Raw genomic sequence first — 21,872 nt, forward strand, 5'->3', positions numbered from 1 at the left:
GAGGAATGCACCGTCTGCTCCAAGTATCCTGGGTTCAGGTCTTACCACTGCAAGACGGCAAGACTGATTTGTACAAAGGAGCATTATAGGATTCATACTGAGAGCCAGCATGGGGTAGTGGTTTGGGTTTTGGGCTAGGACTCTGGAGACATGGGTTCAGCTTCCAGCTTGGCTATGAAACCCACTGATAACAAACCAAACAAATCTGGAGACCAGGGTTCGATTCCTCGCTTGGTCATGATATCTACTGGGTGACCATGGGCAAGTGACATGTGCTCACCCTCAGAGGAAGGCAATGACAAACCTCCTCTGAACAAATCTTGCCAAGAAGACCCCATAATAGCTTCGCCTTAGGGTTGCCATAAGTCGGAAACGACTTGAAGGCACACAACAACAACAACAACAACAACAACAACAGGGCTTGCACTGCAGGACCGTTGTGCAGGCAAGTCCTTTCCACAAAGCTTAACATGAAGATGCAAACAGTGAGGATTATGTTTAAACCACCTGCTTGCCTGTCTGTGTTGTGTGCCTTCAAGATGTTTCCAACTTACGGTAAACCTACTGCAGGGTTTTCTTGGCAATAGTTGTTCAGAGGTAGTTGGTCTTTGCCCTTCCACTGAAGCTGAGAGAGTGTGCCTTGCCCAAAGTTACCCAGTGGGTCTCCATGGCTGAACCCTGGTCTCCCAGTATCCTAACACTCAAACCATTACACCATGCTCTTGATTTACAACATGCTTGGTTTTTGACCCACCATCAGTAACAGCGCAGGATATGTGCGCACGCTCTCTTGCACACATTCTTTTCAGCCTCCCAGTCAGCTTGCTGAACTGAAAAGACAAAACCATTCCTTGCCCAAGTCAAACATGGTCTGTTATTTTCCCAGCTGGACACAATGACTCCAGCTTTCCTCTCCTCCCTTTGCATGGCAGGTCCTTTCTTTTTGCCTCCTGTCCTCATTACAAAATAATTGCACCCTTCCATGCAAATGCAGCATCAGAAAAAGGCACAGAGCAGCAGATGCTTCTGCCAGGCAAGGAACCCTGCTATTTCTCCTGACAAGCTCAGCTTTTCAAGACTTCCCTCAACCTGCAGAGAGACAAATCTAGCAATTTATTTGCGGAAGACATAGAAAACCTGCATTTATCAAGACAAGACCAATTCTCCAACCTCCGTCCCTTGCTGTTTTTAAATCTCCACTGAAAACTTTCTCGTTTTCTGAAGCTTTGGGTGTTTTGGTTTTATATTGTTTTATCGCCTTGTATTTGAGTCAGTGAATAGCATAGTGGTTTGAATGTTGGACAATGACTCTGGAGCCCAGGGTTCAATTCCCTGCTTGGCTATGGAAACTCAATGCGTGACTTTGGGTTAGTCACACAATCTCAGCCTCCCCAAAAAAAACCATGATAGGTTCATCTTGTTGTTGTTATTGTGTTCCTTCGAGTCAATTTTGATTTATGGGGACCCTAAAGTGAACCTATCCTGGGGTTTTCTTGGCAAATTCCTTCCAAGAGGTTTGCCATTGACCTCCTCTGAGGCTGAGAGAGTGTGACTTGCCCAAAGTTACCCAATGGGTTCCCATGACTGAGCAGGGGGCATAAAAATGTCTCCTTGGGAGCAATTGCTATGATATTAGAAGGTGGAATTTGCTGTTGTGGGCCTTCAAGTCATTTCTGACTTATGGTGACTCTAAGGTGAACTTATCATGGGGTTGTCTGGGGCTGAGAGTGTGTGACTCCTCTAAGATTACCCAGAGGGTTTCCATGTCCAAGCAGGAATTTGAACAGTGGTCTCCAGGTTCATAGTCCAACGCTCAAACCATTACACCAGACTGGTTCATCTTAGGGTTGCCATAAGTCAGAAACAACTTGAAGGTACACAACAACAACAAATATTTTAGTCATTTATAGTTGTCAGCTTCCATTATTTGATAGTGTATTGCTCTTGGATTCTTCCCCCAAAATTATATATCCCTTGAGTTCCCATTTATTTTATCATTGCACTACAGTCAGCTCTGTGAAGCCACAGATTCTTTACTCATGGATTCCACCATTCACAGCGTGAATATATTCTGAAACGCAAACCTTGATTTTGCCATTTTATATAACAGATACCAGTTTACGACGCCACTGTATATAATGGGATTTGAGCATCCCCGGATTTTGGTATCCATGGGGGCTCCTGGAAACAAACCCCAGCAGATAAAAAGGCCCCACTGTAATGACAATAATAATGATGATAATAAAAATACTCCATTGCATACAATAGGAATTGAGCATCCATGCATTTTGGTATCCATGGGGGCTCCTGGAAACAAACCTCAGCAGATACCAAAGGTCCACTGTAATATAAAACTCTGAGCAGATAGAAATACAGCTTAAGCATCCAAAGAAAAGGAAGAAGCAAAGTTACTGGGGAATGCAAACACAGCAAATAGAAGACTTCTAAACAGGAATGATTTTCAATGTTTCATTCTCTGCAATATTAGAAATTTGGGGACAGAAGGGAAATGTCCATGAGTGGTTGAATTCCTACCGTTTAGGGAATTTTAATCTGATTTTTAACCTCATTTTCCCCCTCTGTAGCTACACGCCTGGAGAAAAACATCTACACATTCCTTGCTTCATTTTCAGTATAATTTTATTTACATAAAAGAAGGGCGTTGGAAGAGATCACCGCCTTCATTTGTGCTATAATCCCAGTTCTTTAAGCACTGAAATGACAGCAATAAGGAATGCAAGAGGCACCTGCAAACAACGTCTCGGTTCGCAAGGAGAGGATTAAGCCTGTCAACAGACTTTGCACAGTCAGCATCGCAGGAATGAGAAAAAGTTATCTATCTTCGGCTCCATTCGCTTTCCATCACGAAAGCAGGAAACACACAACTCACAATAAATATCTCTTAGATCTCTGGCACCCATGCAAATTGGGGAAGCCCAAAGCATACCCAAAACGTCTGTAGGGAATTAAGCTTCCACCACATTTCTTTGCAAGAAACAATAAACGCAAAACGCAGAGCGCACCGATGACACTGTGGGACAGCTGCACACGGCTAAGGCAAAAGAGATTACCTGTCCTTTCGCCTCCTTCGCCTTCAGCAGAGATGAGCTGAGAAAAGTCACGCAAAGGAGAAGAGTGGAAAGGCTTTCTGATCGCAGCTAAGACAAGGCAGAATTTCATGCCAGCTTGCTGCAAAAATGCGAATGCTCCTCATCATCGCATCATCATTATCCATCCACTGCTGGAGCATGGCATGCGTCACGGTCCCCGTGAGCCTCATTTCACCCACGCCAGCCCTCCTTCTGGTGCCTTCAACCAGCTGCTTTCAACCTCCCTCGCACCCCAAAGATGCCAACAAGCCAAGTGTGCATGGCAAATGCATTGACTTTGCTCAAAAAATGGGTTCCTTCCACCCAGCTCCTCTCTGGATGGAAGATCCATGGGGCTACTCTCCCTCCAAACTTATTTACTTTCTTTCTTTCTTTCTTTCTTTCTTTCTAGATGCATTCCCAGAGTTTGCTCCAAAAACAGTTACTGTATATGTGAAGTCGAAGGCTTTCATGGCCGGCATCCATAGTTTTTTATGGATTTCTTGGGCTAAGTGTCCATGTTCTAGAAGAGTTTATTCCTGACGTTTCGCCGGCATCTGTGGATGGCATCTTTGGAGAATATTGACAGATGCTGGCGCAATGTCAGGAATAAACTCTTCTAGAACATGGCCACCACTTAGCCCAAGAAACCCACAAAAAACTAAAGTTACTGTATATACTCATCTATAAGTCTAGAAATCTCAGTCAAAAAATTGACCCCAAAAAATCTGAGTCAACTCATCCAACTTATTAACTCTTATTTAAAAATGAACTATCCCCTGGTGAAAGGCAAGAGTAAAATCTGCCCTGGAAGCACTGACCCTCTTCTACTCTCTCATTCATCCAACCTTTACTGTGAACACAAACAGTTAAGCCTGCCATAACTCTGTAGGCTCTTTGGCTTTGTTTTCTTTTGCTCCATCGTTTAGATCCTTTGTTGCATGTCCGTACATTTTACCATCGACTTGTCCAAGGGTCATATCAAAGTCCATAATTTTGTCCCCCAAATCCGCCCTCGACTTATACATGAGGTCGACTTATAGTCGCGTATATACAGTAGCTTGTGATGTTGTAAGTCCATTTCTCTGCCATGCACACTGTCACTTCATTGCAAAGCAGTGAAGCAAATCTCTTTTTCAAAAATGAAATCTAAACTGCAACAAAGCTGGTCTAAATACCCTAAAGGCCCCAGATGCTGCCTGATCTTGGAAGCTAAGCAGGGTCAGTCCTGGTGAGGACTTGGATGGGAGTCTGCCAACAAATACCAAGTGCTGGAGGCTATATTTCAGAAGAAGGTACTGGGGGGAAAACTATCTGAGTATTCCTTGCCTAAGAAAGCCCAAGAACCAGTGCGATGTAGTTTGAACATTGGGTTATGACTCTCGAGACCAGGGTTCGAATCTCCACCCGACCATGGAAACCCACTGGGTGACCTTGGGCAAGTCACACTCTCTCAGCCTCAGAGGATGGTAATGGCAAACCCCCTTGGAAGAAAACTGCCAAGAAAACTCCATGATAGGTTCACATTAGGGCTGCCATAAGATCGCAAACCACTTTTTTCTTAAGTGGGAATGAGGCCCAGGAAGAGCCATGAGTCTTTGACCTGTTCTGTTATCTGTCACAAAAACAGTCCTTTCCTCTTATTTCATGTCCAGACATTCTAGGTATTAAACATATTGGCTATTTTTCTATTTCATTAATTTTTAGTGATTTTTTTTGCCCTCCTCGGTTGAATCCCAAAGTAACTAGGTTGGAGACCATCCTGGACACAAAGTACATTGCCAGTGCCATGGATGGGCTCCCCTAGCCTCCCACTTCACTGCAGTCTGCTTGGCACAGCTGGCATGGATATTCTGCCAGCTTTCAAACTTGCAAGAACAAAAAAAGAGAGAGATGACTCCACGCTAAGCCCAGGATCAACAAAGCATTTGAGCACAGATGATCCGAATGCAAAGCCCCCCCAAATCCTCCTCCTCTTTGTCTTGCAGGAGGGAGAATCAGCCAGAAAATCTGGTGCCAACACGTCAGAGGAGGAGAATTATACTCCCAGTGACTCATGTTCAGTGACATTTAGAAAAAGGTGGTGGGGAGCCAGAGAGGAGAGAAAAGAAAAGGAAATCTTATCAGGAATGAGCTGGGTGGCAGCCACTTCCTTCTTCCGGGTGCAATTCAAGAGGCGACACATCTCTGGCAAACATCATCCATTGCAATAAAAGGAAAGGAAGCCAGAGAGGAAAAAATAACTCCTGACTCCTGGGGTGGCATTAAACCAACCGAAGAACCGCAATACCAAAATAAAGCCAAGAACTGCACAAAAGACACCCAACTCATCCCAAATATTTGGCGGTTTTGAATCCCCAGGCCCCAGAAAGCAAGCTAAAACTATGATAAAAAGAAACCATTTCTCAGTCAAATTACTGTATATGATGTAATGTGAAGTCGAAGGCTTTCATGGCTAGCATCCGTAGATTTCTGTGGGTTTTTTGGGCTATGTGGCCATGTTCTAGAAGAGTTTTATTCCTGGCGTTTCACCAGCATCTGTGGCTGGCATCTTCAGAGATAAATATACACCCCTCTCTCGTCCATGCCAGCATTCTCTGAAGATGCCAAAGCCACAGATGCTGGTGAAACACCTGGAATAAACTCTTCTAGAACATGGCCCCATAGCCTGAAAAACCCACAAAAATCTATACGACATAACTTCTGCTCACAGCTGGAGCAATAGTGTGGACGACGGGATACAAGGTAATGGCCTCGGCCTGCTTTGCAGTCGCCCAACCCGGTTTTAAAGCATTTCATAGACGAGGGTCTACAAGCAAGGCACATAGCCATGCATTTCCAATGCAAGGCAGTAAACATGCATCCAAGAGGGACCATCTGCTCCTATAAAAATCCCTAAGCCATTTCGTGGTTTGAACCCTGTTGAGGCAGAGAAAAGCCTAGCCCCTGCACATTGTTTGTACATTGTTTGTACATCACCTTCCCAGCCTGAGATCAACTCACTCTGTTTCAGCAGCAGGGTTTGTGCAACATTCCACTCCCGCAGATTGAAAGCACACTCATCCAAACACATTGCGGCTTTTGCTCACTTCCAGCCAACACAGCTGACTCCTGCCTATATATCTATGGTACAAATTCAAGTGTTTTTCTGCCTTCTGTTACGCTAAAACAAAGGCACGTGCTTGAATCTGCGTCGGCACTGCAGAAATAATGCAGCTTGACACCGCTTTAACTGCCATGGTTCCAGGCTATGGGATTCTGGGATCTGTAGTTTTGTGAGATATTTAGCCTTCTTTGCCAAAGGGAAATCCCAGGATTCCATAGGAGGTGTGAGTGTTGTGTGCCTTCAAGTCGTTCCCAACTTATGGCAACCGTAAGGCAAACCTATCCTGGGGTTTTCCTCGCAAAATTTGTTCAGGGAAGTTTTGCGTTGCCTTCCCTTGAGGCTGAGAGAGTGTGACTTGCCCAGGGTCACCCAGTGGGTTTCATGGCTGAGCAGGGAACTGAACCCTGGTCTCCATCCAATGCTCAAACTACTACACTATGCTGGCCCACCCACATTACACACAATGCTTAACATTTCTTTCTCTCCAATGCCTCCCCAGTGATTCCCAAACTCTGGCCTTCGAAGTATTTTGGACTTCAGTTCCCAGAATCCCAGACCATTGAAAGATGGATGAGGCTTCTGGGAGCTGAGGTCCAAAACACCTGGAAGATCAGAACTTAGCTCCTGGGAATGCAAAAAACATTTGAGCTCCATGCGCACATGGACAGATGAGCAATTTCTTCCAGCGGGAGCAGAATCATCACTCAACATTTCTATTTCTTTGGTGATGCTCTGCTACCTCACTTTTTCCCTTCTCTGTGCGCAACCACTTTTGGCTTCCTCTGGGAAATCAATCAAACATCCAGAGCAGCAGCCTGTTTCCTATTTTCATCATTCCACCAAACTTTATTCGCTCATAAAAAATAATTAGCGGCAGTCAGGCAGGAAACGAAGCGGCGGCCACTCATCTTTGCGCTTCAGCTGGGCATGGCCCAATAAGGCCTCACATAGCCTCAAACATATCCAGGGGTAGCTGCGTTGGCCATGTAGCAAAGTACAACATCCAAAATCCACTAGCGATACCTTCATTGGCCAACCAAAAATGCAGCCTCAAACAGTGCACCTTGCACAGATCTGAGTGTATCTTTGAAGCTGAAGACCTCTTGCAACCCAGAGGCAAGCATCCCAAATCCATAGGGCCCTCTGTACAGAAAGCCAGGGTGCATCTACACTGTAGAAATAATGCAGTTTGACACCACTTGAACTGCCATGGCTCCATCTTACAGGATCCTGGGATTCGTCATTCGGTGAGGCACCAGAACTCTTTGGCAGAGAAAGCAGAAAAACCTTGTAAAGCTACCAGTCCCAGGATTCTGTAGGATGGAGCTGCAGCACTTATGTGGTATCAAACTGCATTATTTCTATAGTGTAGAGATGCACCCTTGGCTGATCCAAATAGGATTACCTGACATCCAATGGGATAGGAGGGCCAAGTTTACCTGGGTCAAAACTTTACTAGGGCCAAAACTTTGGAACTGGCAGGGATTATACTGTATATCCCTTTCTCTGAGTTTCGTGGCACAGAAGCCGGAGGAGAAGGCAGATTTTCCTCCACAACCGTGGATTGTTATGCACTATCCATGTTGTAATCCCTGAGGTGGTTTGGTCTTGAATAGGCAAAACCTATTATTGTTGTGTGCCTTCAAGTTGTTTCCGACTTATGGTGACCCTAAGGTAAACCTATCACAAGGTGGGTTTGCTTTTGTCTTCCTTTGATGCTGAGAGAGAGAGAGTGCCTTGCCCAATATGATCCAGTGGGATTTCATGGCTAAACTGCGATTTGTCCAAGGGTTTCTCTCTTCCATTTACTCTCTGTACATAAACAGGCTTGCAAATGGACTTCGAATCAAAGGCAGCTCACAGCTACCCAGATGCAAAGCCCTGTAGGTACATCCCGCCAGCAAACTCTGATGTGCCAAAAAGAGCAGCGAATGGGGATCTGTGCCAACCTTTTTGCAGACTCCTTCTGAGAGGAAGCCAGGCTCAAGGAGAGATGAAGGACTTAATTCTGATGAAGAGAAAACGCAGGCTAAAGCAAACGGCTGCAGTCTTTATTTGTGTATTCTTCCTTATTAATAGTTTCTGTCATCTTGACTACTCTCTGATGATGCAAGGCCACATACGTTGCAGGCTTAGTTGGAGGGTATGATCTTGCCACCAGGAAAACAAGAAGAGTTCTGTGCCTTTGGTTCCTCTTCTGGAACGAAGAAATACAGGATGTGACCTGCAAAAAGATACTTTCCTCTCTTCTTACTCAGTTTAAAAGTCTGGTTTCTCTTTCTGGTGTGAACATCAAGCCTCCGAAAAGAGCTCCTGCAAGCCTGCCCTGTGACTGATGAAGCCACTTGCAACAAAAGCTTTTAAAACATATCAGTTAGGAAGCAATACCACCAACATTTCACAAATGAAAACTGGGACATGGGCGGCTGAGCAACACTAAAAAGGTATGGCCAGGCAACAAGTTGGCAATGAGGAAGAAGCACACAAGGCTTCTATTTTAAGCAAAGGAACCCTGAAGTTTAGGTACTGAGTTTAGGAAAGCCTGTAAAAAAGAGAAGAAAATGTACAGTCAGCCTTCCTTATCCACGGATTTTTTATCCACGAATTCAAACATCCACGGTTTGGAAATATTCAAAAAAATTATAAATTCCAGACAGTAACCCTTGATTTTCCATTTTATATAAGGGACACCACTTTGGTGCCACAATAAACTACAATCTCCAGGATTCCCTAGCACTGAGCCAGAGTAGTAAAAGCAGTCTCAGACTGGATTATTTCTGCAGTGTGTTTTGGACCTGAGTTAATTGAGAAAGAAAAGGAACCATCATCTACCTGTTTGGTGGAGGAGACAAAGTGGACAAGAAGGTTTGACTTTCACAAGGTGTTCGCCAAAGAGACAAAGCACACATCCTGTCCGAAGAGGAACCTTGCCGATATTATGCACCGAAGCCCATAATGCCTGAGCAAGTTCAGAGCCGGAATGCCAACATATCTTCAAGTGCATTGCTCTCAGTGGCAGTAAATCATGCCTTATCTCCTGACCTCCTTCTGCAAACGGTGCGCGCATAGAGATCCTGGACACAGCCAAGGCACCCAACCAGAAAAGCAGGGAGGAGATGAACTTAAGGCCTGCTCAGGCTTTTTTGGACATTCTTTCCTCAATGCACTGATTCCCAAACTAGATACCTAGGAGCGCAAAAGAGAGCCATGGGAACTTTGATCTCCAATGCATTTTTCCAGAGCCCCTGCAAAAATCAAGGCATCAAAAATAAAAGAGCAGATGATGGAATGCCACATTACATTCAATCCAAGACTGGCATTACTAAATTTATTTAGAGGTGGTTATTGCCAGCAATTGGAAGACCCCATAGCACCCAGTTTAGACCTACTTCTAAAAAGGTTTTGAATTTATCACTATCAGAAAAACTAACGTGGCAAGTAAGACAAGCAAAAGAACAGAAAGATAATAATATCTTTGAGGTTACACGGTTCCTATTTATTTCCTATGTAAATCAAGTCAATGAGGAAAGAAGTAATATTCTATTGACCTACGGAAAGGATTAATCCAATAGAACAAATAACTGCGGGGAAATTTACTTTGCATTTCAAGATCAGTATAAGGTCACTCATGCCTTATGGGCTATGTAAGAATTTGCCAACGTTTTTGTGAGGTTGATCTACATTCATTGTGTTCATTCCTGGTTTGGTTTTTTTTTAATGAATGAATTTTATTTAAAATAATAAAAAAGAAATAAAAGAGCATTCATAATGGAACTTATTGTGGTGTTTTATTATTGCTATAGAAGTATGATCATGTGTTATTTTAGGAGGGAAGAGATAATGGGATGTGCTTTATTGTATTTTTTTGTATGAATTTTATCAATGTTGTAAGCCGCCTCGATCCTGTTGGAGAGGCAGGATATAAATATATTATTATTATTATTATTATTACTATTATTACACTACCCTGTTACAGCACTGTCATTCTGCTTTAAATGCCATGGCAACAGCCTATGGCATCCTGGGACTTGCAGTTTAGGAAAGAGAGCTCTTTGTTGTTGTTGTTGTTTGCCTTCAAGTTGTTTCCAACATATGGCAACCCTATCATGAGGTTTTCTTGGCAGGTTTCTTCAGAGGAGATTTGCCATAGCCATCCTCTGAAAGAGTGTGACCTGACTAAGCTAATCCACTGGGTTTGCATTACCGAGCCAGGATTCGAACCCTCGTCTCCAGAGTCATAATCCAATGCTCAAACCACTACCCCAAGAGAGCTCTTGGGCCCCACTAAACTACAAGCCCCAGAATCCCAAAGGATGTTGCCATGGCAGCTCAAGTGGAATATAGCACTATAATTGTATAATGTTAAAAGGACAAATGTGAGCCCCTTCCACCTGCATTGTGCTCCCATCGGCGTCAATGCAGCCGATTCCGTCAGCCGCCCGCTCATGTCAGCGTCTCACTGCTGACACATCAAAGCATCTGGAGGCATCATTTTCTTTTGCAAGCACGCATCTGAGGACAAAGGCTACGCATCTTGCTTTTTAAAAAGTAAGAAGCTCTGGCCCAGTTCTGAGCTCTCCGGCGCCAATAATAACCCTGAAAGGCAAAGGTGTCCATGGAATGTGAAGCCGAAGGCTTTCATAGCCGGCATCCATAGATTTTTGTGGTTTTTTTCGGGCAACGTGGCCATATCCTAGAAGAGTTTGTTCCTGATGTCTCGCTGGCATCTATGGCTGGCATGGAAGAGAGTGGTATACACACACACACCAGTCACATCCATACCAACATTCTCTGAAGATGCCAGCCATGGATGCTGAGGAAACATCAGGAATAAACTCTTCTAGAAAATGGCCACAGAGCCCAAAACCCCCACAAAAATGTATGTGTCCATGAAAATTTCCCTCTCTGTAAAAAAGAGAGATAGATAGCAGCATAGGGTCCTCCAAACAAAAGAAAGAAGAGGCAGCCACATTGGTTGCATCTAAGGATCTGTTGCATCTAAGGACATTGTTTGTATCTAAGGATCCCGCGTGGAGTAGTGGCATGACTGCTGGAATAAGACTCTAGAGACCAGGGTTCGAATCCTTGCTCAGCTGTGTAAACTCACTCCTGGGCAAGTCATAATCTCTCAGCCTTAGAGGATAGCAATGACAAACCCCCTCTGAAGAAACTTGCCAAGAAAACCCCATGAAAGGTTTGCCTTAGGGTCACCATAAAGCAGAAATAACTTGAAGGCACACAACAACAACAACAACAACACTGATCTATCACAGGGTCCCCAGCAACGGTGGGCAATGTGCAAATCTGGAACCTCTCCAAAACTGCTTTTGCAGTAGATTTTTCCAATCCAGAAGTGGCCTTCCAGTTCTGTTGTCTCAAAATAGTCACTTCCCCAAGCTCTGGCCCTGTAAACCACAATGCAATTGAATCCACCATGCGCTGTGGCAGGTGCAGCTTCAAAAGTGCCGCTTGTTCAGAACAAGCTCACGTTGCTGATGGGACTCGAAGCCAGAAATAACCTTTTTATTTCATCATCCGTTCAGCGCCTGGGGCAACCTGGGCAGCGTGATCTTTGGGAAGAGTTGAACCTCGTGAAACAGCAAGGGACTTGCACTTCCTTATGACACACAGAGAACTCAGCCGCAAGAAAGCTGCGGTTTGACATCCCAGGCCCCTGACAGGAGCAAAAGGGCATCAAAAACAGAATAAAATAAAATAGAGAAATTGTATGGAAGCTTCTAATTCCAGCGGGGTTTTGACAAAAAGGATAAAGTTGCCAGAGTTGAAGGCAATTCTAATGATCTTTCTACTTTCTTCTTTTAAATGACTTTGTGGCTGTTTTAAATGTACAGTAGACCCTTGGTATCCACTGGGGTTTGGTTCCAGGACTCCCCATGGATACCAAAATCTGTAGATGGTCAAGTCCCATTATATAGAATGGGCTATTATTATCATCATCATCATCATCATCATCATCATCATCATCATCATCATCATCATCATCATCACTACTACCACTACTACTATCACAGTGGGTCCTTGGTATCCGCTGGGGTTTGGTTCCAGGACCCCTATGGATACCAAAATTAGTGGATGCTTAAGTCCCATGAAACACAGTGGCACAGTAAAATGGTGTCCCTTATATAAAATGGCAAAACCAAGGTTTGCGTTTTGGAATGTGTATTTCTTGGAATATTTTCAAGCCTTAGATGGTTGAATCCACGGATAAAGAATATGTGGATACAGAGGGTCAACTGTCTCACTCTGAAACAAGCCTCATAAACAGATCCTCAAACCAAGGCGCATTTCATCTTGCAATAAACTCCGACACTGGGGTGCGTGGGGGGGATGCTACTTTTGTCAAAAACCGTTGAACCCAATGCAATTATACTTTAAAATCCTTTGCTGGGGCTAACTGCTGCTGCTAGCCTTTACACACATATACACACATCGCCTTGTTCTGGCTATTAACTCTGCCCCCCCAGCAGCCTATGCGCTGCTCCAGTTTCCTCCAGTCTTGCACCACATTCCCATCTTTTTTGTGCAAGAGAGAGATGACCAACGGCAGCAATGCAATCCTCAAACCATTGGAGAGTTGAGTATCTAGGCTAAGAGCTGCACTAGTGACAACAGAGTGGAGGGAGTAAAAGAAGAAAAAATAAAGGAAAAGAGGATGATGCCTCTTTCCGTGGATGCATGATCTTTGCAAAAACAACACATTTAAAGGGGGGGGGAAACTTAATAATCCCAGCATCTTGGTCCTGGAGTTTGATGCAATTGGTTAGAAGATAGAGCAAGCATTTTATGATATTCTCCCCCTCCTCTCCTCACCATCCTTAGAGTGAAGGAGAATTAAACAGATGGAAAACCCTTTTTTTCCAGCTGCGTGATCACAAAGCGGGGACAAATATGCCGAGAAAGAGCATAATGCAATACAGTCGGAAGGACAGAAGAGACAATCCTCATTTCTGGCAGACTTATTGCAAACTGCAAGGGGTATCGACAAGCTTAGCCGCGACAAAATCTGTATGAGCATCACAGTTTGGCTCTGAACATTTCCAAGTGGCAAGCAGTTCCCTTGGCAAGAGTGCGCCTCATTCAAAGGCATCCTTTTAGCCCAAACCCAAGGGGAACGGTTTACTCAATTCAAGCTGGCAATATTGCTGTTCTGCCCAACACAAAAATTCATGAATGCCATCCTTACCATCAAGAACACTGGTTAAAATGCATATGTGGAGAGATCTTGAAGCATCTTTGAGACTAAGACCTCATTCCCACTTACAAAAAAAGTGGTTTGCGATCCGAATCGATGGATCGATTCAAGAGTGGAGCATGGTTCCCACTACATTTGCCCCGATCGCATTTTTTCCCTGTAAAATAACCCACTTGTGGTTCCTATTCAAGAATGAATTGGTTCAAAATGGACCCGCTCCAACCGGTCGAAGGGCCAATTTAAATCGATTCTGATCCACATCTGGTTCACACTTGCGCGGAATCGATTTATCCAAAAAGACGTGGGTTAAATGGCTCTAGCACATGGCCTCCCTCTCTGAATCGCTTCAGCGAATCGCTTCAAGTGGGAACCAGGGTCATTTGAACCGGTTCAAACCGATTTGTGATCCAGCTTAAAAGGCCTAAAGAGTTTATCAGATGAGACGAATCCCGTGCAGAAACTAAATTTAAACTGAAAACAACCTTAATTTGCAGGTTGTTTTTCAGATGACATTCAGGTTTAACCCGAACAAAAAATTGAACAAACCCGCATTTGTTTGCCTTAGGGTCGCCATAAGTTGGAAACGACTGTAAGGCACACAACAACAACATATCTAAATGAATGCATCTTATTGAAAGTGGCATCTACAAAATACATATTCATGTGGAGTTACAGCAGCCTCATCTTCTGACTATTGAATGGCACAGATGGCAAATGTTTGTATTTATTTTATCTACTTATATTCCACTTTTCTTCCAATATAGGGGACTCATGTTTATATTTTTATTCTTGGTAAGTCTTTTTGCAATAGGAAAAGAAAAGGTGTGTTGTCCTAACTGTTGGACTATGACCCCAGGAGACCAGGGTTCGAATCCCTGCTCAGCCAGGTGGATACCAAAATCTGTGGATGCTCAAGTCTCATTAAATACAATGGGGTATTCTTATTCTTATTCATATTCTTATTATTATTACAGTAGGCCTTTGTTATCCGCTGGGATTTGGTTCCAGGATCCCAGTGGACACCAAAATCCATGGATGCTCAAGTCCCATGAAATACAATGGGGTATTCTTATTCTTATTCTTATAGTGGGCCCTTGGTATCCACTAGGACTTGGTTCCAGGAGCCCCTATGGATACCAAAATCCATGGATACTCAAGTGTCATTAGATGCCACAGTAAAATGCTGTCCCTTATATAAAATAACAAAATCCACCCTTGCTTTTTGGAACTTATATATTCTTTAAATATTTTCAAGCCACGGACACTTGAATCCATGGATAGAAAATTAGCGGATACAGAGGGGCAACAGTATTCTCTTGCCACAGGCATAAAAGGTAGAGCGGAGACAGAAACCTTTAGGCATTCCTGCTGAGAAAGCAGCCTGCTTCTCTGGGTGCATTCGCTGGGAATGAATATTTGGAAAGGAGTCTGGCTCAAGAACAAAGCAAGAAACCCAGGGACAGGAAGACTCCCTACAGGTCTCCTTTCTAACCCAAAGTACGCTTCCTTCCAGATTTATAAACAGACTTTGAAAGACAAATTGCATTACACCTTGGGCAGCGCATTTGCTACAATGTGGGAAGTGCCAGGTGTGTATGTGTGTTTGGAGAGGAAGAGGCCTGGAACACAATGTAAATGTATTCAGGAGTAGCCACGTTGGCCATGCGGCAAAATAAAGCCAAATCCCAATTCCACAAAGCAGCGATACCTTTACTGGACCAACACTTGAATGACCTTCTTTATGTTTGTCTGTTTTAATTGTATATACTTTCTGGTATTTTATTATTTTAGCTATTTGCCTTCTAAATGCTCTGAACACTTATTTAATAAAGAACATTTTTGTGCTTACTGGGCCAAGCATAAAAGACATCATGCAAGCTTTTGAAGCTTCACTGGCTTCTTCATCCGACAAAGGTCTAGAAGTCATGCCCTATAAGGACCAAGGGTCTGTTCACATTGTAGAAACAATGCAGCTTGACACCACTTTAACTGCCATGGTACTGTACTACAAGATTTGTAGGTTTATGAGCTATGAGTACTCTTTGATAAAGAAGGCTAAAAACCTTGTAAAACTGCAGATCCCAGTTTGGAAGGAGCTGCATTACCTAAAGTGGTGTCAAACTGCATTATTTCTACAGCGTAGATGCATCCGCCTCCTCAGTCTCAACAACACACTACATCTTAAATGGGTGTCCTCAGGTGTCTTGAAGACGATGCTGTTCTTATGGGCAAACTATAATGATCTAGGAGGTTCGGCTTTGAAAAGAAAAACAAAGTCTTTCAAAAGAAGAACAGAGAGTCAGGCATCTAAGGGAATATTGAACAGAGCTCCGACTTTGTGTGCATCGTATGCTTCTGTCTGCCTTTGCCTCCAGCATTTGAGAGGCAAAAGAAACAAGATATTATTAGCAAAACCCACAAAGGTATATTAATGTTTGGACCCAGGATTTCTCCAGGCTGGAATCTGAGCCGTGTGAGCAAAGCCTAGAAAGTTAGGGTTGGCCTTTTTTATACAGAGAAAGTGGAGGAACAACAGAAAGGGGGCTCGGTCTTTGCAGGCACAGGTCATTTTGAGAGCCAGGGTGCCATAGTGGTTTGAGTTTGTTGGGAGACAGGGTTCAAATCCCTGTTTAGCCTTTGGGTTACCAGTTAAAGTGGTGTCAAACTGCAGAGATAAAGCAGTTTGACACCACTTTTAACAGCCATGACACTATCCACTTTAACTATCGTGACTCTCTCCTACAAAATCCTAAGATTTGTAGTTTGGTGAGGCCCCAGAGCTCTCCAACAGATCAGGCTCGATACCTCACCAAACTATAAGTCCCAGGATTTACAAGATGGAGCCACAATAATTAAAGTGGTGTGAAACTGCTTTATTTCTGCAGTGTGGCAGATTTCCCAAGCAGGGATTTGAACCTTGGGCAAGTCACATTTTCTCAGCCACAGAAGGTGGCACTGGCAAATGACCTCAGAATAAGGCATTCTTATTTCTTTTTGTCGGTGTGTGTCTTCAAGTTGTTTCCAATGTACAGCAAACCCAACACGGTTTTCTAGACAAAATTTGTTCCTGTGCTTTTCTCCAAGGCTGAGTGTGTGTGACTTGTCCAAAGTGGATCTGCATGGCCAAGGGTGTATCCATACTGCAGAAATAAAGAAGCTTGGGACCACTTTAACTGCCACGAGTCCATCCTACACAAACCTGGGATTTGTAGCTTGGTGAGGCTCCAGAGTTCTCTGAATGACCAGGCTGGATACCTCACCAAACTATAAGTCCTAGGATTCCAGAAGATGGAGCCATGACAGCTAAGGTGGTGTCAAACTGCTTTATTTCTGCAGTGTGGCAGGTCTCTCAAGCGGAGACTTGAACCCTGGCCTCCCCAGAGTCCTAGTGCAAGGCTCAAAACACTACACCAAGCTGGCTCCCTTCTTGTCCTACTTGCTAGCTAATACCTCCAGGATCCCTTCTCTGTCTCCTTCCCTCCCCCCAAAAAAACCCCATTGCCAGCCAAGTCAAACAACAGCCAGGAGAGATAAAAGAACTTTAGCAAGATCAAAGGCAATTTGCACCTATTAAAACTAATCAGGAGTGAAAGGTGAGCAAGAGAACAAAAGCCACAGTCAGAGCCTCTAGAAAAATCCTTTTAACCTGAGAGGGACTTTGTAGAAGCAAGGAAGCCCCAGAGGTGGTTTTGCAGGTTCCTACCTCTGAAAGCAGATGGGATCTGGTGCTTTCAGGGCATTTTGTGTTTGTTTCAGTGTGCCTTCAAGCCATTTCTGACTTACAGCAACTCTAAGGCAAGCCTATCATGGGGCTTTCTTGGCAAGGAGGTTTGCCATGGCCTTCCCTTGAGGCTGAGAGAGTGTGCCTTGCCCAAGGTCACCCAGTGGGTTTCGTGGCTGAGCTGGGAATCGAACCTTGGTCTCTGGAGTCATAGTCCAACACTCAAATCACTACACCATGCAGGCTCCTATTGGTATTTAGGTCCAGCAAATCGCAAGTCTATGTCGGTGGTGCCCAAATTTTGGTCCTCCAGCTGTTTTGGATGTGGATTACTGTTTTAACTTGGATTAAATTGGATTAATGATGCAGTGTAGATGCAGCCCAAGTAGGCGAAACTGAACTCCAGTCGAATGTTATTTTGCACATCTGTACAGGGCTTAAAAGAAGTGAGCCAGAAGTTAACTGACAGGTTACGGTATTTCCTGTTGGGGAAAAAAAAAGCCAAAATGGCTCTGAAAGGGCAAAAACTTGGCGCAATTGCCCCATGCCCCTTGTGGATGCTGGGGAGGGGGTATCTGAGGGCAAAAAATAAAAACCCGGGAAGAGGTGCAGCCCTCCAAACCCATACCGTCCCCTAAACCCCACTGGCATAGCTACCTCTATTGTGCCAAAAATGTGCCTGCTAGTAAAATAACAAAACACTTTTCCGTCTCCGGAAACAGCAAAGGAATAATGCAACTCTGAAGACATTTCCACTTCACTCAAGCAAGGCTAGCCAAACTATATCTAGAGAGACAACATTCCCTAAATCTGGACACCTTCTTGCACAAAAGATGACCATGGCTTGCAGGTACGAAAATGTTGCAAACTGCCCTGTAGCACCTTATAGCCAGCTAACAACATTGTTATGTGTTGAGTCTTCCTAATAACAATAACAACAATGTTTACTTATAATGCCCTTTCCACCAAAGAGTGGTACACATCAGACTATATGTAATAAAAAACGAACGATAAAACACCACACTATAAAATGCTAAAATATCCAGATTTCCAAAATCTGAAATATTCCAAAACTGTCCACCTGGACGGGTGAGATACTGACACTTTTGCATTCTGATAATTCAATGTACACAACTTTGTTTCTGACACAAACTTATTTAAAATATGGTGTATGCAATTACCTTGAAGCCTTGTGTACAAAATGTATGCAAAACATACATTAATTTTCATGTTTCCCATCTCCAAGATATCGCATGCACATATTCCAAAACCCGAAAAACTTCTAAATCGAAAAGACTTCTGCTTCCAACTGTTTTGGATAAGGATAACTCAGCCTGTATCAAGCTTCCACTGACTATAGAGCCCTTCAGAGGAAAGGAAAGGCATTCTGTATATGCTTAGAAGAAGTCTCTTATCCAGCAAACCAACTGACCTGGTCCAGATCTCTCTTGTCTTTATATCACAAGGGAGGATATAAAGACAAGAGGGATCTGGACCAGCCTCAGAAACACATTTCCAGCTGAGAGAGGAGAGAAGAAACAGGCCTCCTATGAATGAAATTAAAACCAAAAGCAAATTAAAAAGAGCAAATATCTCACTTTCCCACTGACTCCAATGGACCTCTGCTGCCATCATGCAAAATGAATGCAGTTTGACACCACTCTGACTCCATCCTCTGGAGTCTGGGATTCGTAGTTTGTAGTGGCACCAGAGCTCTCCTCCAGGGAAGGCTAAACATCTTGGGAAAACTACAACTCCCAGCACTCCATAGTGAACCCTGGCAGTTAAAAAACTGTCTTCACCCTGCAGTGTAGACACAGAGGAAAAGGAAGAGGCGGATGGGATGTGTAGTGGCACCAAAGCTCTCTGACAGAGAAAACTAAACATCTCCTTAAGCTACAACTCCCTAGCATTGAGGCTTGGCAGTTAAAGCGATATCAAACAGCCTTCCATCCTGCAGTGTAGACATATTAGAAGCAAAGGAAAAAGAGGTTGGGCTCTTTGCTGAAAGGTGACCCTTCCACTCCTGCTTCCAGAAGCTCCAGTCAGCTGTGAAGGAAAGGCACTCTGCACATGCCCAGGGGTGGGGGGTGCGCTGGGCATGCAGCAAATCCAACCAAGCCCACCTGAGCTTGGGAAAAAGTCTCTGGAAAAAAAATGAGGGGCCCTCTAAGCACCCCAACAACTGCAGAAACTCACCAAAAATCAGGTTTCCCCAGTGCACCTCTCACCATCTCTTCTTCCAAGCTGGGCTTTCTGCAGCCTTCCTCCTCCTCCTCTGCTGCTTCCTTCTCCTCTGCTGCTGCTTTGCAAACTGGAAAGGCGCAGGCTCGGAGCTGCAACCGGGGGAGGAAGCATCGAAGAGGCCCAGAGGAGGAGCTGGGGAAGCCGGCAGCAGGAGGAGAGCCTGCCTCTGCCTCCTTTGCAGCCGCGCCTCCAACGCCAGCCAAAGGATTGGAGGAGGAAGGGGACTGTGCGCCTTTACGCACAGGGCCAGCAGGCTGGATTGCTTGCTTTGCTTGTTTGCTTTCCTTCCTTCCTTCCTTCCTTCTGAGGGCTCAGCTTGCCACCTTGGAAACCCAGCACACCTCCTCTCCCTCTAATGCAGCCATTCCCAAACTTTTGGTCCTCCGGGTCCTTGGCCTTCAGCTCCCAGAATCCTGTGTCCAGTTCTGGGCCCCACAGTTCCAAAAGGATGCTGAGAAGCTGGAGCATGTCCAAAGGAAGGCCCCCAAAAGGGTGAAGGCCCTGGAAACCATCCTCTAAGGAGTCTGGGCTGCTGCATCAACAGAAGTATAGCGTCTAGACCAAGGGCAGTAATAATTTTGGTCAGGCCCCACCTGGAATAATATCTCCAGTTCTGGGCACCACAATTCAAAAAGGATGCTGAGAAGTGCCCTATGAGGTGCAACTTAAGGAGCTGGGGATGTTTAGCCTGGAGAAGAGAAGGTGAAGAGGTGATAGGATAATCCTGTTTAAATATTGGGAGGGATGTCATATTGAGGAGGGAGCAAGCTTGTTTTCTGCTGCTCCAGAGAAAAGGACCCAGAGCAATGGATGCAAGCTGTAGGAAAAGAGATTCCATCTCAACATTAGGAGGAACTTACTGACAGTAAGAGCGGGTTAAGTGTGACATGATAGCCCTGTTTAAGTATTTGGAGGTACAGTACAAGAGCTCTCTGCGGTTTACACTGTGGCAGCCTGACTCAGGCTAACTCAGGCCTCCAACTTAAATATATCTGCAACCTCATCCTTCTTTGGTTTCACCATCTCTGGAGTTTTGGCCCCATCAAGCACTTTGGGATTCTGTCCAATAACCCAGGAACTGGCCGTGTATTGTCGGATAAGGTGGCCTGTTCCAAGGAGTGTCGCTTTTCACAACTGTGTTATTGTGATCCTATTTCTAACAACTCCATTCCAGTGTCAGTGCCAAGAACACGGACCAACAGTGAAACCACAACTGTTTTCTTTTCCCAGAGGTGCTGAATTTCTATTTGTAGGTTTCAGTGTTTCATAACCCTCTGTGCTCAGCGATTGCAGCTACTCACTATAATAATAATAATAATAATAATAATAATAATAAATCAGTGTGATACTGTGATTTGAATGTTGGACTAGGGCACAACATTCAAAGTTTGACTCCGAGCTCAGACATGTAAACCCACTGGGGACCTTGGGCAAGTCACTCTCTCATCTTCAGAGGAGAGCAATGGCAACCCCCCCCCCCCTTGAAGAAACTTGCCAAGAAAACCCCATGAACAACAATTGCTGTGTGCCTTCAAGTCCTTTCCAACTTCAAGTGTTCGGAAAGGATTTGAAAGCACACACAACAACAACATTAGTATTAGATTTCCGGCTTATGAAGACCCTGTAATAAGTTTTTCTGGACAAGATTTCTTCAGAGGAGAGTTGCCATTGCTGCCTTCTAAGGCTGAGAGTATGTGACTTAAGGCGCCCAGTGGGTTTCCATGGTTGAAAGGGATTTGAATACGGGTCTACTGAACAAGATTTAAGGGTGCAGGGAGAGCAATTGCTCTTGGGACTCACCAGATTGAAAATTGGAGAGTGCTCCTGTCCTTTCAATGGTTGTGTAGAAGGGAACTGTTGCAGGTGTTGGTTATCATGCCATCAGGTCACAAGCAACACCTGCTGGAATTCTCTCTTCTATCCAACCATGAAAGGGACAGGAGTCCGTCCCAGTTTTCACTCCGAAAACCCAAACTAGAACTGCCATTGATAGGGAGAATTACAGGCCAAAAGCCTCCGAAAGGGCCACCCAGATTTCTAGGGAGCCTCTTTGGCTCTCTTGGTACCCACTGAATTTTATTTTACAATTGACAGAGAAGCAGGATTAGAAGCATGCTTGAAAACTCGGCTTTTCTGGCTCAGGAAAGGCTGGCAAATAGCCTGACAGCTTTGGTTTTGCGCTCGTTCTATTAATAGCTTGGAAGTTACCGACTGCGTTTTTTTAAAAAGCTGGCCATTTTTCCCCGTTAAGAGTGCCGCCTGCTGCATTTTATTATAAATACAATAAATAAATCAATAAAACCAGAAATTAGAAAAGGAAAAAAGGGACCTTAAAAAAACAACCAAGTTTAAATACAAGATGTACTTAGCCTTCGATGTGAGGATTTTAATGCACATTTATCCAGGAGGAAACCTAAATGAATATAAGTACGCATACAGCCAGGCTGCTGTGCCATTTGCTTTGGAGTTATTGTTTTTGTAACACTAGCTTGGTTG

General features: G+C 44.3%; 1 protein-coding gene across 4 annotated transcripts in view; it reads right to left on the bottom strand.

Annotated features, from left to right (window-relative positions):
- Positions 1-19,443, bottom strand: part of LOC149305788 (uncharacterized protein KIAA0513-like) — a 52,769-nt gene extending 33,326 nt beyond the window's left edge. For 2 of the 4 annotated variants that reach the window (XM_089539664.1, XM_089539661.1), the window contains exon 1: positions 19,329-19,443. The gene's annotated coding sequence lies outside the window, so the exon portion shown is untranslated. Of the gene's footprint in view, positions 1-3,071; positions 3,287-19,328 lie in introns of those variants that run through there. The other 2 variants (XM_089539663.1, XM_089539662.1) reach the window with 2 other exon arrangements.
- Between the last annotated feature and the right edge of the window lie 2,429 nt (positions 19,444-21,872).

Source organism: Sceloporus occidentalis, unplaced genomic scaffold (assembly GCF_023333645.1).
Source record: "Sceloporus occidentalis isolate IW3139 unplaced genomic scaffold, rSceOcc1.0.p SCAF_10, whole genome shotgun sequence".
NCBI classification, from domain to species: Eukaryota; Metazoa; Chordata; class Lepidosauria; order Squamata; family Phrynosomatidae; genus Sceloporus; species Sceloporus occidentalis.